At 38.8% G+C, this 19673-nt stretch overlaps 1 protein-coding gene across 2 annotated transcripts in view; it reads left to right on the forward strand.

Moving 5' to 3' along the window:
- The window catches only part of LOC149828809 (uncharacterized), an 86903-nt gene that overhangs the window by 15217 nt on the left and 52013 nt on the right, over positions 1-19673 (forward strand). The gene's annotated exons all lie outside the window — the stretch shown is intronic.

Here is a 19673-nt window from a genome sequence, read left to right on the forward strand (position 1 = left end):
CCGAATCCCCACACCCGCACCCGCACCCGCACCCGCACCCGCACCCATGTGACATAGGTGGTAGTCTATCTTAATGATATCATTATTTACAACATCTGCATGGAAGAACATATCAGATATTTGTGAATAGTATTTCAGGTGCTGAAGGAGAATGACCTACGTGTCAAGAGAGAGAATTCTCTTCGGGCAGGAGGAGATCAACTTCTTTAGCCACATCGTGGGGCGTGGTTTGCTGCGCATGGACGGACAGAAGATAAGAGTCATTTAGGAATGAAGTCCGCTAACCAAAGTGCCAGAGTTGCGATCATTCCTTGGCTTGACAAACTACTATTGGTGGTTCATCGAAGGCTACTCCCTTATTGTGGCGCCCTTCACGGATTTGTTGAAGAAGAATCAGGTATGGCTCTAGACAGGAGCCTACCAAGATACCTTCGATGGCTTGAAGAAGGCCCTGGTGAGGGAATCAGTGCTGCCATTGCCGGACTACACAAGACCCTTTGAAGTCCACACATATGCTTTAGACTTCTCATTCGACGAAGTTATCATGCAGGAAGGACATTCGATTGCTTATGAGAGTTGAAAGTTAAAGGATGCAGAGAGGCGCTACCCTATGCACGAGTGTGAGATGATGGTAATCGTGCACTGCCTTAAGACTTGGTGGCACTACTTTCTTGGTGCCCAGTTTGTCGTGAAGATGGACCATATCGTCATGAGCTATTTTCAGACGCAGAAGAAGCTAATGCCCAAGTAAGCTCGATGATAAATGTTCATAGCTGAGTTCGACATTGCTTTAGAGTATAGGGTGGGGAAGACTAATGTTGTTACTGACGCTTTGAGTCGCAAGGTAGAACTAGTGGGTGCTCGAGCGAAGCCTTTCAAAGTTCACTTGGAGGGTGCGTTGTTGGACCACATCCGTGAAGGAATACAGTAGGACACAATGGTGCAATTTGTCTCTTTGGCGCAAGCGGGAAAGACTCGACGATTTTGGCTACAGAATGACCTTCTTGTGACTAAAGGGAAACATGTCTTGGTGCTACGGTAGGAAAGCATTTGCCGTGAATTGCTTAAGGAGTGCCATGATATATTATGGGTCGGTCATCCAGGTCAGAAGCGGACCTTAGCACTTCCTGAGTGTGGCTGCTAGTGGTCGCAGATGAGAGATGATGTGGAGGGGTATGTGCGAACGTGCCTTATCTGCTAGCAAGACAAAGAGACCAACCAGAAGACTGTCAGCCTCTTTGAGCCTCTACCTATTTCAGAATGTCCTTGGGAGAGCATTTTCATGGATTTCATTGTTAGTCTGCCAAAGATAAATGCTTTCAGCTCCATCATGGTGGTGGTAGATCGCTTCTCTAATTTCGCCACCTTTATTCCATCTTCAAAGGAGTGCCCCACAGAGAAGACTGTGGGGCGGTTTATCAAGCATGTTGTGAAGTACTGGGGTGTACTAAGAAGCATTGTGAGCGATCACGATGTTCGCTTCACTGACAAATTTTGGCATGAAGTGTTTCAGCTACTCGGTTTTAATTTGCTATTTTTAACAAGTTTCTACCCACAGACGGATGGGCAAATGGAGCACATCAACAGAGCAGTATCTCAAGCACTTTGTTAGTGCCAATCAGAAAGATTAGGTAAAACTCTTGAACATGACCCAATTCTGCTATAATCTTTAGAAGAGCGAGTTTTCAGGTCACAGCTTGTTTGAGATAGCCATGGGGCAGCAACCGCTAACTCTGCATACTCTAGCCGCACAGAAGAAAGGAAGGTCATCATTTGCCTATTAGTTTGTTCGAGACTAGCACGAGCAGACTGGGCTGGTGAAAACATTTCTGCACAAGGCCTCTAAGAGAATGAAGAAGTGGGCGGACAAGCATCGTCGGGCTGCTGAGTTCCGTGTTGGGGAAGTGTTGGTGAAGCATTACCCGGATCACACAAACATCTTTCGTGAGCAGCACCGTGGACTGATCAGGAAGTACGAGAGACTATTTATCATCACCAAGAAAGTGGGCAATCTAGTGTATAAGTTGGACCTGTCCCCGGACTTTAAGATGCACCCGGTATTTCATGCGTGCAACCTAAAACCTTTTTATGCGGACGAGGAGGATCCAGAACGTAGTGTGCCACATCGCGCTCCTATCTTGTAGAGGGTCCCGACAACACAACAGGTAGAAAAACATCTCAGCAAGATTCTTCGCTATAAGGTCAACTACTTGGGCGAAGCGAAAAAGTATTTTATGCAGTGGGAGAAGACAACAGAGCCGACGTGGGAGCCAACATTTTGGATGAAGAGATGCTATCTAGGTGAAGTCAGGACCTACCATGAAACAGATGACGCCGAGGGCGACTCATGATTTGAAGGAAGGACCCTGTTCCCCGTGACCTACTTTATACAGTTGTGTCTAGAGTCTATTTTGCTTTGGTTGAGTATGATGTAAGTGTTGACTCACATGTAACTTTCTTCGAGTCACCCTTGTACTTTGGTTCAGGTTGATCAATGCCCTGAAGGGTTAGCCCGTAGATCTGAACTGTAATAAGCCTGTGGGCAAAATTGTGAATGCATGAAAATGCATTGAGCTTTATTTGTTCACCCTCGTTGTCATTACTTTAAGTGATTGTAATTTCTCTCCCTTTTTTCTCTTTCGCTATTTTGCACTCCCTATACTCAAAGCTTCCGCAGCAGCAAGCGAGCGACCAAAAAGGCTTGCAACGGTAAGGAAGGACCGTCACAACACACTGGCCTATTGAAGTAGTAGGCCCGCGATACCTTCAATAATTGTGTTATGTGTTTGTGAATAGCCAACTTGAGTTGTTATTTATTTAAAGCTCTTTGTTTTCCTAGAAGGTTTTTTTTTTCAAATTAGTCCCTGCCTTATCCATTTTTGCAATTTCGTTCTCACCTTTTTTCACCGTTATTACAAAATAGTCCTCTCCTTAATATCTGTTAGGTTAACCATGGTCAAATGCCAACCATCTCTCTCTCCCATGACCTCGCCGACATCTTCCTCTACCGTAACCAACACACTCTCTCCCTTTCTTCCTCCCCAACATCTCTCTCTGTATTTACAAAATAGCCCTTATGAGGGCAGAACCGTTCATTTACCAACCCTTAACGGTTTCCGTCAAGGCTGAGGGACGGATGTTAACCTCGGGGACCAATTTGTAAGGGTTAACCAAAAGGGGGGGAGCAATTTGCAAAAGTGGATAAGGCAGGGACTAATTTAAAAATGGCTTGTAAGGCTGAGACTAATTTGCAAAAGGCACTTCCTAGAACACAAAACCAGGCCAGGTCTAGGAATTTGTGCATGTTTGTTTGGCTCCTTGTGAGAATCAACCCTTTTGACTGATTTTCACAAACCCCATTTTCTCATGCCATTGCAATGTGAGAAAAAAGGGTTGTGAGAATGAAAAGGGCATGTCTGCAATGCCCTATGATTGGTAGATTTTCTCAGCTTCCTGTGATTCCAAATCACAACAATCAGGGCCCTTTCTCAAGTTTAGTGAAACTTGAGAAGGTGCAAAGTTGTGATTGTAGTTCTCACTTGGCTTCTCTTTTTAATACTATAAAGTTGGTCACAAGATCCTTGTGACCAACAATCAACTGCTTTTGAATTCTTCCAAAGTAAATATGCCTAAATGCGATAAGTTCCTTTCTGGACTAGAATCTTCGGGCAAAAGTGTTGGCTGGCAACTGTGTTGCAGAGCAAAACAAGACCAAGCCAACTGTGAGCGAAGGGAAAACAAAATGAAGAGATGGTGTGATAAAAAATACCAGCCATACTGGTGATGATAGAAGACCAAAGTTGTCGGTATCGACCCTAAATAGTTTGGCCACTGATTCAGCTGTATTGGCCGATACCGATACTCAAGTGAATCGTTCTGTATCGGCCAAAAAATAAAATATATTACATGTCAATAAGAATATGACACGTGTTAAAACTATTAAAATAATATTAAAAATTACTTTTTAGTATTCTTTTATATTTATTAAAAAAATAACTGATTCAGGGGTGAAGTGTATCGATTTTCTGCCAATATGCACCGATACTGATAACATTGGAGAAGGCTCATTCAGGATGAGCAAGTGTAGGACACCAATCGGCGTGGAACTGCCTTCGAAGGCCCGACAATTTTGTTCCAACCGAATAATCCCACCATGGATGGAGTAGCCACCACCTCCACACTCTATACCATGACTTGCCTAAGGCTGCCCTGGGCAGATGAAGGTGTACGCATGCATATCCACTAGTTGAATCAGTCGTGTCAGGTTCCAGCTTGGTGCTTTCGGTTCTGGGCCTTTTGGACCTCGGTAGGAGGCCACTCTTGTTGGTGGCAATGTAAAAAAGCCGAGGAAAGACTTTGCATAGAGGTGCCCTGTCACAGACATTGGTCCAGTCAGAATCCAACGGTCTGACCAGATCCCAGTCTGACCCTAGTCCTTTCCAAAATTGAAACTAAAAATGAAGTCAACGTGAAACTCAAGTTACAAGGTCTCCTCCCACCAAGAGGCTATAGTCTACTTGACTGTTAACGTAGAAGTAACTATATTTTGAATTCAAAATGAAGGGAAAGTTTTCCTACTTGGGCCCCCATTTAGGTAGGATTTTAGATTCTGTGTTTGATAAGTATTGGCAGGGGGCCGATACCAGATTCATTACACTGATATGAGATTCATGCCATTCAAACAAGTCCTAAGAGATTTAGTCTGGGATTTGAGTTCAGGGTTACCAGAAAGGCTACAAGAGGAAAACATGTTTCCTGAGAAATCATTTCTAAAACAAACATTTGAAAAATGCCAGAAAATTCATGGAAAATGTGTTTCCCACTTTAAGGGAAACACATTGCTCACTTATAGAACACGTTTGGAAGCAAGAAAAACTCTCATATGAAAAGAAACTTTTGCTTATGAGAAGTTTTGATACGATATATTTTCTAAAATGAAAAACTTTCATTTGTCTGGTAGCATGAGAAAAATAAAATAGAAAATCTTAAAAAATTGAGAGAGGAGGAGGAGGAGGGTGGTAGTGGTGGAGCTTCTCCAGTGTAATACTTGAGAATTTAATTTATTTTAATTTTTAAATTTAAGCAAAATTTAAGATAAATTTATGTTAAAATTAGGTTAAATTCAGGCAAAATTTGAGAGTTTAAGTTGAACTAGGACTCTAGTTAGGTCTGTTACGAGCTGTAGATCTCATAGGAGATCAAATTTGATGATTTCGGTTAATGTTTGGTTAAAAAAAATTTAAAATTGACTTGCCTCTATTTTGAGTTTTTCAACTTAGATTTGATTCTAAATTCATTTATTTTAAGTTGATTAGGTGTTTTAGACTCAAACCAGGTTTCAAGAGAGGCACAAGGGATCATGCCCAGTCTAGTGAGTTGTCAGGTACCCCTAGGGTGACCTACAAGGGTTCAAATGTGACTTAGGATTTTATGGATCCAGGATGAGTTAGGTTTATATCTGAACCTAAGTTATGGATCCAATGTTGATTCGGATCTCATGTTTGGATATGAATCTTTAATTTAAGCTTTTGATTTTGATTCTTATTTGGTTCTTTGATCCAACACAACGGGGTTTGAATTCAGATTGGGGGTTGTGGATCTGAATCATTTGAATCTGGACCCAAGTGGGGGCACCACCTAGGTGGGACCCACTTTGCTTTTTCTAGAGACTATTTAATTCATAAATTAATTAATCTAAACTAAATTGGAGGGTTCTAGAGAGGGTGAAATGTCTCCTTCTAGTGAACCCCACATTAGTTAATTTAGATAATGTATTAACTTAAGTAGGACTCTAAAGAGTCCATAGCTTGTTTGAACTCTTTTAGAGGAAGGGGTTGAAATTAGCTAGAAGTCCTTTAGAGGAGGCTTCTAGGTGGGTCGACCCACCTAGTGGGGCCTACCTAGAGGTTGAAGAGATAGAGTCCTATCTCTTGTAGCCCTTTTAGAGAGATCATAAGGGGTGGGGGGGGGGGGGGGGGGGGAAGTAACGGCCCCCTATGGGGGCTTTATAAACTCATGTCACTCAAATCTCCTATTCTTCTTCTTTCATCTTTTTCTTCTTCTTTAAAGCTTTTCCAGCAGTCATTAAAGCTGCTCTAGGGTGCTAAGATGGGAGATGGAGGTGTTTGTACATTCAAGAACATATTTCAGGTAGGATTCATCCTACTCGTAGCATAGATCGGATACAAATGAATACTATGTATTTTGCCAATTCTATGGGCTGATCCATGGTGGATCAGATCAGGTATAGATTTGAAAAAGGTTTTAAAAGTATTTTTAATTCAATATCATGCTTTGAAACGGATTTACAAAATCATTATTGGTAAATCTATGCTTGCACGGCTAAACTGAAATCGGGTAATGTAAAACACATAGTTTCGCATTCTTACATAATTTTAAATGGCTATATCTTTGTTTTCAGCATGATTAGCTGTATATTTGCTTTCTTGCATGTGTTTATAGTATGAATCATGTTTATGCAAATTTATTTGATGTGTTTCATAGTGTTTTTGCATGCTAGCATCTTAAATTAGTTATTCTGTGTAAAAATCATGATTTATTTTGATAGTTTAGATTTTAAATCATGTGTTAAGATCATATGACATTTTTTTATGACTGTTCATGTGTTAATGCATGCTTTAAAATAAATATTTTATGTTTATGCTTCAGTTTTCTTGTATTTATCATGATTTATATTGTGTGTTTTTATACTGTTTTGATTTTTTTGACGGACTCTTTGTGGTAGAATAATTATAATTCTCAAATTGGATCACCATCAGCTAAACCCTTTTATGGAGACCTTTCAAACATCTAGGAGGTATCTCAGAAAAAATTTGGGCTTCATTGGTGGTACAAAAGTATGGGTTATGGCTGCTGCAACCCAAGACAAAAATTTTGTCCTGGATGCAGAGCAATTCTTGATAGTCAATTTTGTAGAAAATCTAATAAACCAAATTCGAGTTTATGGCTTATTTTTTGATATGTTATGAATATCATATGAATAGATCTCAGAAAAAAAAAGTTTTGTTTTTTATAAATCTTGAGGTCTCACATAAGTCATGTAAAAATCAAGATTCTACAGAAAATTTGGATTTAGAACTGTCGCGGACAGGGTCTAGTCCAGAAAATATAGAAAATTCACATGATAGAGTTTTTTTGTAAACTCAGATGATTTTGAAAGATAACAAGTATGGCTATCATCACAAAATTTGGGAGGATGAAACTCTTCTCAGATTAGGTCTGGTGACTATTTCTTTGTAATTTTTTTTTTTTGTCAAGATTTGACATAACAAAAAAATAGTCTTTAGTCCATGAATTTCTACGAGCAAACAAAATTATTTTTCTAAGATCTATCACTTAGATTTGAAAGCTAATACCTTATAGTATGACTGTGATTTTTTATGGAAACATATCTATTAGGTTTGATGATCTGACAAACCCGTAAATAGCATACAAATTTTGATTTTATACGATTCTTGATTATGGATAATATTTAGACTTGTGAACTTATTTTGTTAAAATCATATGCTTTCTTATGACATGAGATGTTAATCATGTAATCATGTATATGCTGATATGTGATGTTTCATGAATATACTGTATGCAAGGATGTTGATTATTTGTGTATGATGGCATATGAGACTACATGTTAAAACATGAGAGTTAAGCATGATGTTTGGGTCACGTAATATGCATAACTATGCATGTGTTGTTTTATAAAAGTCATGGTTCATGCTAAATTGAAATGAGTCTCATGCATCATGGAGTGTGGTATGTAGCATGTGATATATTGTAAGTCAAGTGAGACATGCATACATGGGGCTCGAATGTGAGTCTGGTTCGATGAAACCAAGGGGGTATTTGTAAGTACCTAGTCCAGCTATAATAAACATGCTTATATACACACACTTTAACTAGACTCTTTGGTGCTTCTTATAAGAGAATATGTACCTTGAGTTAGGTTCAAATGAGTCATGTTATGATACCTCAGTGACGTAGGGGGTGTGGGTCCACCACAAGAAAAACGTCAATTAGCGACGGATCTTAGCGACAAAATTTTTCCGTCACAACTTTGCGACGGATGTAGCGACGGAAACTTATCTGTCGCTAAGATTTATAATATTGACGGAAAACCTTTAGTCGCTAAATCCATCGCTACGTAGCGGCGGCTTAGCGGCAACCCATTTTTGTCGTAACACACGCGACAATTAGCGACAGATAGGGCGACAAATGGTTTTTCGTCGCTACTTAGCGACAACCTTAGCGACAAAAATCTTTCATCGCTAACTGGTCATCTAAATTTACGATGGAGTTGTGACGAAATTAAGCCGTCGCCAAATCCGTCGCTAATTTTTGCATGAATCCCTAATCAGAGCCCCTTTTCCTCTTTCCTGTTTAGTCTCTCCCGCCCGACCGACGCAACCCTCCGTTGCCCGACGCCATCCTCTGTCGCCCGACGCACTCCCCGGCCCGCCGGCCGCCGCTTGTCGCTCCCCGGTCACCAGCCCGGCCCATCGCTCCCCGGTCCGCCGCCCGTCGCCCCCCGTTCCGCCAGGCCCGTCTTTCCTCGTTTCACCGCCCGACGCACTCCCCAGCCCGCCGACCACCGTCCGTTGCTCCCCGGTCCGCTGCCCGGCCCGTCGCCCCCCGGTCCGCCGCCCGTCGCCCCCTGCCCGCCGCAGGTAAATCCCAGTTTTTTTTACCTGCGGCAAGGGGGGCGCCTGCCCTGCGTTTTGTTTTTTCCGGCAGGGAGTCGACCCCCCTACCTAGTTTGTTTTTTCCGGCAGGGGGTCGACCTCCCTGCCTAGTTTATTTTTACCGGCACGGGGGTCGACCCCCTGCCTGTGTTTTGTTTTTTCCGACAGGGGGTCGACCCCCTGCCTCGTTGTTTAATTATTTGGGCAGGGGGTCGACCCCCCTGCCTCGTTGTTTTATTCGGGCAGGGGGTCACCCTCCTACCACTCATTTTTTTCCCGGTAGGGGTCGACCCCCGCCTCGTTGCCACTTTTTTTTTTCCGACAGGGGGTCGACCCCTCCATGGTTTTTTTTTTCGGCAGGGGGTCGCCCCCTCTGCCTCGTTGCCACTTTTTTTTTTTTTCGGCAGGGGGGACGACCCCTTCATAGTTTTTTTTCTTTCGGCAGGGGGTCGACCCCCATGCATCATTGTTTAATTATTCGGGCAGGGGGTCGACCCCTCGGCCTCATTGTTTTATTCGGGTAGGGGGTCGCCCCCCTGCGTTTTCGGCAGGGGGTCACCCTCCTGCTACTCGTTTTTTTTCCTGGTAGGGGGTCGACCCCCCTGCCTCGTTGGTACTTTTTTTTTTCAGGCAGGGGGGGGAGCCCTCCATGGTTTTTTTTTTCGGGAGGGGGTCGCCCCCGTGCCTCATTTTTTCCTCTTTTTTTTTTCTGGCAGGGGGGGCGACCCCTGCCTCGTTTGTTTTTTTCGGCATGGGTCGCCCCCATGCCTCATTTTTTTATTCGGGCAGGGGGTCGCCTCCCTGTCGTTTTTTTATTCGGGCAAGAGGGCGACTTTGCCTTGGGTTTTTTTTCGGCAAGGAGTGACTTCATTTTAACACAGTGTCTCTTGCAGATTTCTCAACGGAACCGGCTTGTGCTCCGCCACCCGTATTAAGTAAGTGACAAAAATAATGCAAATCGAGTAAATACCCGTGGTGAGTAAGTGATGCAAGCGCATCATATGTTATTTAATTTATTGGATGCAACACTTTACTGTTCACACACTCACTTAGTTGTTGATATCTAGGACTGCTTTGTTGGAGTTTGGAGATCATGCTGAGCATGATTTTAATGTATAAGAATAGAAGTGTTCTTATTTTTGGAGTAGGGATTCCATGCTAGGCATGGTAGTAGTTAGCGAGATATTGAAGTGTGTTTGCTGCAGGTACATGTTTGACATTTTTTTGATATGAATGATTTTCATGTATTGCAATGTTTGATGTGATTGTATCCATGCTTGCATGTAGTTACTTTCAATTTAATTATGACTTCCATGTGAAATTGTATAATGAAAGTATGCTTTAAATTAATGTATCATGTTATAAATAGTTTGCACATGAAAATATTAAGTTATCAATGCATGCATCATAATTCTTGTGATTGTATGACATCATATATTGCATGATAAATTTGATATTTTTTTTATCATAACATTCTGATGGTTCTATTTTAATTGGTTAAGATACTATTCGTAACATCATACGACAAAATGACTGCAAACCGTGAATGGATGTACCGTAAGATAGTTTGTGGAGTGGTCGAAAGAGTTGGTAAGGACGCTCACATAAATTGTGTACTTGTAAACAACACTGAGTTACTTAATTGGTCGTGATGACAACCATTGTTTATGTTTGTGTGTAGGTCCGCCATGGTGATGTTAAAGATCAAGGAATATGTGATTTACAAAATGGTCCAACCAAAGTTGTGCAATATTACAACGGGTACATCGTAAATGGTTATCAATTCCATACAAAAGACTACAGTATAAACAAATCAACGATAAATAGTGGTGTGTGTGTCAAGGGTAACAACTACGATGAAAATAAACATGATTACTACGGTGTTATAGAGGAAATAATGGAGTTGACTTACTTAGGCATAAATAATAGGGTAACTTTATTCAAGTGTCATTGGTTTGATCCAACTGCAATAAGAGTCGACAAAGCCTCAGGCATTATGGAAGTGAATCATAAATCAAGGTTTGGAACATATGAACCATTCATATTAGCCTCGCAAGCTCAACAAGTTTATTATACTTCATATCCGAGTACAAAAAAGTCAGATAGAAAAAAATGGTGGACAGTTTGCAAGGTGAAGTCCAAACTATACCCTGAGTATGATCAGTTACTAGAAGACAAGTTAACTGAAGAGAGTGATTACTATCAATCAGATGATATCTATGACTTCTCTTATGGTCACGATGTTGCGCATGATATGCATGTCATATCGCCATTGGTCGATGAAACATTCATAGAAGAATGTGATCTAAATGATATACCAAGTGGATGGGCAAACAATGAAGAAGAAGATGAAGAAGAAGGTGATGAAGAAGATGCAGAAGAAGAAGAAGAAGAAGAAGAAGAAGAAGAAGAAGAAGAAGAAGAAGAAAAATATGAAAGTCAAACAAGTGATGGGGAAGAATTCTCGAGCTAGTGAGAAAATTTTTTTAATACAAACCTCTGTTTGAATGTATTATTGTAATACTTGATTTGAATGATTTGAATGTTTTGAACGTATTATTGTAATACTTGATGTGAATGATTTGAATGTTTTGAATGTATAGAAATGTATTGCAATGATTTGAATATTTTGAATGTATTACTGCAATACTTGATTTGAATGATTTGAATGTATTATTGTAATACATGATGTGAATGATTTAAATGTTTTGAATGCATTATTGCAATACTTGATGTGAAACAATTTGAATGTATTGCATGACATTTTTTATTTGTTAGAATATGGTTCGTGGAGGTTACAGTGGTCGTTCATCCAGTGGTAGCCAGACTCAGCCTTCATCTTCACGAGCTCCTTTGATAGGTATATCATTTAACTAATTGGATACTTGATTAGTTGAAATATGCATTCTGAGAATTTCTAACGTATTTTCTTACAGATGATGTTTCGCCTGTACATGACCCACCTATACCAGTTGATCATACAAGTCAGGAGCCAACACAGGATGCATGGTCTTCTCAGTCTGGCACAAGAAGACTCATTCGAATAGTGTATATTGATAATCGATCGTAAGTATTTCATTTTCACTTATTTCATATCTTATAAATATTGTATATTGATATTTACTGTATACCAATTCATGTGCAACACGAAGTTCGAGCCACAAGAAGTAGTATGCGAAATTAGGAATTCACTACTTCAACATCTACTAGGACCGGTCGCTCAATGAAAAGAGTATCCAAAAGAGGTGATAGCCAGATTGTGGTCCTCATTCACGATATACAGTTGTTTGTCATAGTTAATGTGTTTCATATTTAATTTTTTGTTATAGTCATGTCTACTAACTTTCTGAAAATATTTGTAGGCTTCGAATCGCTTTGCGAATACGGTGGAGGGACATGATGCAAGGAAGGTATGCCAGAAGGTGACTGCCAATTGATTTGCAGACATGCTGCACAATATGAAGATTGTAGCAAGAAAATCATCTGGCGGGATAGATGATCCACTGCAGTGGAAGGGCCATGAACCTCCTACTATCAGGTTAGATGTTTGGGATGCAATGTGCGACAAGTGGACTGGGGATGCATTTCGAAACCGCTCAGCGAAGGCTGCACAAAATCGAGCGAAAATGCCCGAATCCCATCTACACACAGGTGGAGCTAGGACTCTTGTGAGCCACCAGAAGAAAATGGTAACTCATCAATATATATATTGTCAATTTTATAAGTATTGTTGCAAACCTGATAACTAAATCTTTTATCATTTCACTTCGCAAGAAGCAGAAAAAGGAGGCATTGTGTCATAAAAGGATGTGTTTATTGAAACACATAAACGTAAGACCACGAGAGAGTTCGTATCAGAGAAGGCGAGAGCGACAACTGTATGTATTTATTTTATTAATAAACATTATAATAGACAAGTTACTATGAATTAAGTAATCATAAACATTGTAATTCTTAATTATTAATTCATATTCTAATCATTACATTATAGGAATCATATGAGCAGCAAATGATACAGCGATATGGCGATGACTGCACTCAGCATCCGCCTTTTGATCCTACAACATGGGTGACTGCAACCGGTGAACCCATAAAGTGTTGTGTGTTCGGGTTTGGGAGTAACATGAACACTACACTAGTCGTTGCCTCCTGCAGTCTGGGCCGACAGAGTTCTCCCGCCAGCATTAACTCTCAACGTCCTAATGACCCTGCTATGTCTTGGGATGGTGTCTGTCAGCGTCTTGAGGACAAAATGCAATACTTTTTAAATGAAGCCATTCTTAACATTGTTCGTAATGAGTTATGCAACTTTTTTCAGGATAGAGGAACTTCGTCTGCATTCAACATGAGCTCCGGTGCCCGTCAGGTATAAAGTTTTTTTACTGCCTTATAACACATATGACCATGATAGAATCACATATAAAGTTTTTTTTACTGCTTTATAACACATACGAGCATGATAGAATCATGTATAAAGTTTTTTTACTGCCTTAGAACATATATGAGCATGATAGAATCACGTATGAAGTTTTTTTACTGCCTTATAACACATATGAGCATGATAGAATCACATATAAAGTTTTTTTACTGCCTTAGAACACATATGAGCATGATAGAATCACATATAAACTTTTTTTATTGCTTTATAATACATATGAGCATGATAGAATCACGATAAAGTTTTTTTACTGCCTTAGAACACATATGAGCATGATAGAATCTCATATAAAGTTTTTTTACTGCCTTAGAGCACATATGAGCATGATAGAAACACGTATGTAGTTTTTTTACTGCCTTATAACACATATGAGCACGATATAATCACATATAAAGTTTTTTTTACTGCTTTATAACACATATGAGCATGATAGAATCATGTATAAAGTTTTTTTACTGCCTTAGAACACATATGAGCATGATAGAATCACATATAAAGTTTTTTTACTGCCTTATAACACATATAAGCATGATAGAATCACATATACAAATTTTTTACTGCCTTAGAGCACATGTGAGTATAGTAGAATCACATATACAGTTTTTTTACTGCCTTAGAGCACATATGAGCATGGTAGAATCACATATACAGTTTTTTTACTGCCTTAGAATACATATGAGCATGATAGAATCACATATAAAGTTTTTTTGCTGCCTTAGAACACATATGAGCATGGTAGAATCACATATACAGCTTTTTGACTGTTTTAGAACACATATGAGCATGATAGAATCACATATACAATTTTTTTACTGCTTTTGAACACATGAGGACGAAGAATCACATATAAAGTTTTTTTACTGCTTTATAACTCATATGAGCATGATAGAATCATGTATAAAGTTTTTTTACTGCCTTAGAACACATATGAGCATGATAGAATCACATATAGAGTATAATTTATTTCAGTATATTTTGTTTATCACTACTGACATTTTTTTTCTCGTGTAGGTTGCTGACGATAATCAGCGTAGTGGAGTTGAAGGGACAGATCGAGACACTGAACAAGAGGGCGTACAAAATCTTGGCAATGATTAGATTTATGTGTTGAATTTGTTGTACATTCTTTTTGTTTAAAAACTGTAAATGTTGAATTGTAAATAATTAGAACTTGCGAATTTTATAGTGGATCGATTAATTGTTTTAGTTTCCTTTTATATGTATTTTGATGTGTATTTTGTTTTTTATTCACAAGAATTATAAATTGTACAGGAAATATAAATTATATCACGATAATTTTTTTCTCGATATTTAATTTTCAAATATTTTTTTTTCTTTTTTTGCAACAGATTAACGACAGATATATCCATCGCTACAGGCATTGAATTTAGCGACGGGTAGAAATCTGTCGCAAAACGAGACCTCCACAGAGTAACGACGACCTTGCGACGAATTTTGGCATTCGTTAATCCATCGCAAGTTAGCCTGTGGGCAAAATTGTGAATGCATGAAAATGCATTGAGCTCTATTTGTTCACCCTCGTTGTCATTGTTTTAAGTGATTGTAATTTCTCTCCCTTTTTTCTCTTTCGCTATTTTACATTCTCTATACTCAAAGCTTCCGCAACAGCAAGCGAGCGACCAAAAAGGCTTGCGACTGTAAGGAAGGACCGTCGCACCACACTGGCCTATTGAAGTAGTAGGCCCGCGATACCTTCAATAATTGTGTTATGTGTTTGTGAATAGCCAACTTGAGTTGTTATTTATTTAAAGCTCTTTGTTTTCCTAGAAGTTTTTTTTTTCAAATTAGTCCCTGCCTTATCCATTTTTCCAATTTTGTCCTCATCTTTTTCACCGTTATTACAAAATAGTCCTCCCCTTAATATCTGTTAGGTTAACCATGGTCAAACGCCAACCATCTCTCTCTCTCCCACGACCTCGCTGACATCTTCCTCTACTGTAACCACTCTTCCTCCTCTGTGACACTCTCTCTCCCTTTCTTCCTCCCCAACATCTCTCTCTGTATTTACAAAATAGCCCTTATGAGGGCAAAACCGTTCATTTACCAGCCATTAACGGTTTCCGTCAAGGCTGAGGGATGGATGTCAATCTCGGGGACCAATTTGTAAGGGTTAACCAAAAGGCGGGGAGCAATTTGCAAAAGTGGATAAGGCAGGGACTAATTTGCAAATGGCTTGTATGGCTGAGACTAATTTGCAAAAGACACTTCCTAGAACACAAAACCATGCCAGGTCTAGGAATTTGTGCATGTTCATTTGGCTCCTTGTGAGAATCAACCCTTTTGACTGATTTTCACAAACCCCATTTTCTCATGCCATTGCAATGTGAGAAAAAGGGGTTGTGAGAATGAAAAGGGCATGTCTGCAATGCCCTATGATTGGTAGATTTTCTTAGCTTCCTGTGATTCCAAATCACAACAATCAGGGCCCTTTCTCAAGTTTAGTGAAACATGAGAAGGTGCAAAGTTGTGATTGTAGTTCTCACTTGGCTTCTCTTTTTAATACTATAAAGTTGGTCACAAGATCCTTGTGACCAAGAATCAACAACTTTTGAATTCTTCCAAAGTAAATGTGCCTAAATGCGATAAGTTCCTTTCTGGACTAGAATCTTTGGGCAAAAGTGTTGGCTGGCAACTGTGTTGCAGAGCAAAACAAGACCAAGCCAACTGTGTGAGCGAAGGGAAAACAAAATGAAGAGATGATGTGATAAAAAATACCAGCCATACCAGCAATGATAGAAGACCAAAGTTGTCGGTATCAGCCCTGAATCGTTTGGCCACTGATTCAGCTATATCGGCCGAAACCGATACTCAAGTGAATCGTTCTGTATCGGCCAAAAAATAAATTATATTACATGTCAATAAGAATATGACATGTGTTAAAACTATTAAAATAATATTAAAAATTACTTTTTAGTATTCTTTTATATTTATTAAAACAATAACCGATTCAGGGGTGAAGTGTATCAATTTTTTGCCAATATGCACCAATACTGATAACATTGAAGAATGCTCATTCAGGATGAGCAAGTGTAGGACACCAATCGGCGTGGAACTGCCTTCGAAGGCCTGACAATTTTGTTCCAACCGAATAATCCCACCATGGATGGAGTAGCCACCACCTCCACACTCTATACCATGACTTGCCTAAGGCTGCCCTGGGCAGATGAAGGTGTACGCATGCATATCCACTAGTTGAATCAGTCGTGTCAAGTTCCAGCTTGGTGCTTTCGGTTCTGGTCCTTCTGAACCCCGGTAGGAGGCCACTCTTGTTGGTGGCAATGTAAAAAAGTCGAGGAAAGACTTTGCATAGAGGTGCCCTGTCCTAGACATTGGTCCAGCCAGAATCCAACGGTTTGACCAGATCCCAGTCTGACCCTAGTCCTTTCCAAAATTGAAACTAAAAATGAAGTCAACATGAAACTCAAGTTACAAGGTCTCCTCCCACCAAGAGGTTATAGTCTACTTGACCGTTAACGTAGAAGTAACTATATTTTGAATTCAAAATGAAGGGAAAGTTTTCCTACTTGGGCCCCCATTTAGGTAGGATTTTAGATTCTGTGTTTGATAAGTATTGGCAGGGGGCCAGTACCAGATTCATTACACTGATATGAGACTCATGGCATTCAAACAAGTCCTAAGAGATTCAGTCTGGGACCTGAGTTCAGGGTTACCAGAAAGGCTACAAGAGGAAAACATGTTTCCTGAGAAACCGTTTCTGAAACAAACATTTGAAAAATGCCAGAAAATTCATAGAAAATGTGTTTCCCACTTTAAGGGAAACACATTGCTCACTTATAGAACACGTTTGGAAGCAAGAAAAACTCTCATATGAAAAGAAACTTTTGCTTATGAGAAGTTTTGACACGATATATTTTCTAAAATGAAAAACTTTCACTTGTCTGGTAGCATGAGAAAAATAAAATAGAAAATCTTAAAAAATTGAGAGAGGAGGAGGAGGAGGGTGGTAGTGGTGGAGCTTCTCAAGTGTAGTACCTGAGAATTTAATTTATTTTAATTTTTAAATTTGAGCATAATTTAAGATAAATTTATGCTAGAATTAGGTTAAATTCAGGCAAAATTTGAGAGTTTAAGTTGAACTAAGACTCTAGTTAGGTCTGTTACGAGCTGTAGATCTCATAGGAGATCAAATTTGATGATTTCGGTTAATGTTTGGTTAAAAAAAATTTAAAATTGACTTGCCTCTATTTTGAGTTTTTCAACTTAGATTTGATTCTAAATTCGTTTATTTTAAGTTGATCAGGTGTTTTAGACTAAAACCAGGTTTCAAGAGAGGCACAAGGGATCATGCTCAGTCCAGTGAGTTGTCAGGTACCCCTAGGGTGACCTACAAGGGTTCAAATGTGACTTAGGATTTTATGGATCCAGGATGAGTTATGTTTAGATCTGAACCTAAGTTATGGATCCAATGTTGATTTGGATCTCATGTTTGGATATGAATCTTTAATTTAAGCTTTTGATTTTGATTCTTATTTGGTTCTTTGATCCAACACAACGGGGTTTGAATTCAGATTGGGGGTTGTGGATCTGAATCATTTGAATCTAGACCCAAGTGGGGGCACCACCTAGGTGGGACCCACTTTGCTTTTTCTAGAGACTATTTAATTCATAAATTAATTAATCTAAACTAAATTGGAGTGTTCTAGAGAGGGTGAAATGTCTCCTTCTAGTGAACCCCACATTAGTTAATTTAGATAATGTATTAACTTAAGTAGGACTCTAAAGAGTCCATAGCTTGTTTGAACTCTTTTAGAGGAAGGGGTTGGAATTAGCTAGAAGTCCTTTAGAGGAGGCTTCTAGGTGGGTCGACCCACCTAGTGGGGCTTACCTAGAGGTTTAAGAGATAGAGTCCTATCTCTTGTAGCCATTTTAGAGAGACCATAAGGGGGGGGGGGATTAACGGCCCCCCTATGGGGGCTTTATAAACTCATGTAACTCAAATCTCCTATTCTTCTTCTTCTATCTTCTTCTTTCATCTTTTTCTTCTTCTTTAAAGCTTTTCCAACAGTCATTAAAGCTGCTCTAGGGTGCTCAGATGGGAGATGAAGGTGTTTGTACATTCAAGAACATATTTCAGGTAGGATTCATCCTACTCGTAGCATAGATCGGATACAAATGAATACTATGTATTTTGCCAATTCTATGGGCTGATCCATGGTGGATCAGATCAGGTATAGATTTGAAAAAGGTTTTAAAAGTATTTTTAATTCAATATCATGCTTTGAAATGGATTTACAAAATCATTATTGGTAAATCTATGCTTGCACGGCTAAACTGAAATTGGGTAATGTAAAACACATAGTTTCACATTCTTACATAATTTTAAATGGCTATATCTTTGTTTTCAGCATGATTAGATGTATATTTGCTTTCTTGCATGTGTTTATAGTATGAATCATGTTTATGCAAATTTATTTCATGTGTTTTATAGTGTTTTTGCATGCTAGCATCTTAAATTAGTTATTCTGTGTAAAAATCATGATTTATTTTGATAGTTTAGAATTTAAAGCATGTGTTTTGATCATATGACATTTTTTATGATTGTATATGATATTTAGATATTGTTCATGTGTTGATGCATGCTTTAAAATAAATATTTTATGTTTATGCTTCAGTTTTCTTGTATTTATCATGATTTATATTGTGTGTTTTTATACTATTTTGATTTTTTTGACGGACTCTTTGTGGTAGAATAATTATAATTCTCAAATTGGATCACCATCAGCTAAACCCTTTTATGGAGACCTTTCAAACATCTAGGAGGTATCTCAGAAAAAATTTGGGCTTCATTGGTGGTACAAAAGTATGGGTTATGGCTGCTGCAACCCAAGACAAAAATTTTGTCCTGGATACAGAGCAATTCTTGATAGTCAATTTTGTAGAAAATCTAATAAACCAAATTCGAGTTTATGGCTTATTTTTTGATATGTTATGAATATCATATGAATAGATCTCAGAAAAAAAAAAGTTTTGTTTTCTATAAATCTTGAGGTCTCACATAAGTCATGTAAAAATCAAGATTCTACAGAAAATTTGGATTTAGAACTGTCGCGGACAGGGTCTAGTCGAGAAAATATAGAAAATTCACATGATAGAGTTTTTTTGTAAACTCAAATGATTTTGAAAGATAACAAGTATGGCTATCATCAGAAAATTTGGGAGGATGAAACTCTTCTCAGATTAGGTCTGGTGACTATTTCTTTGTAAAATTTTTTTTTGTCAAGATTTGACATAACAAAAAAATAGTCTTTAGTCCATGAATTTCTACGAGCAAACAAAATTATTTTTCTAAGATCTATTACTTAGATTTGAAAGCTAATACCTTATAGTATGACTGTGATTTTTTATGGAAACATATCTATTAGGTTTGATGATCTGACAAACCCGTAAATAGCATACAAATTTTGATTTTATACGATTCTTGATTATGGATAATATTTAGACTTGTGAACTTATTTTGTTAAAATCATATGCTTTCTTATGACCTGAGATGTTAATCA

Source organism: Nuphar pumila, chromosome 9 (genome assembly GCF_984573655.1).
Source record: "Nuphar pumila chromosome 9, dmNupPumi1.hap1.1, whole genome shotgun sequence".
Taxonomy (NCBI): domain Eukaryota; kingdom Viridiplantae; phylum Streptophyta; class Magnoliopsida; order Nymphaeales; family Nymphaeaceae; genus Nuphar; species Nuphar pumila.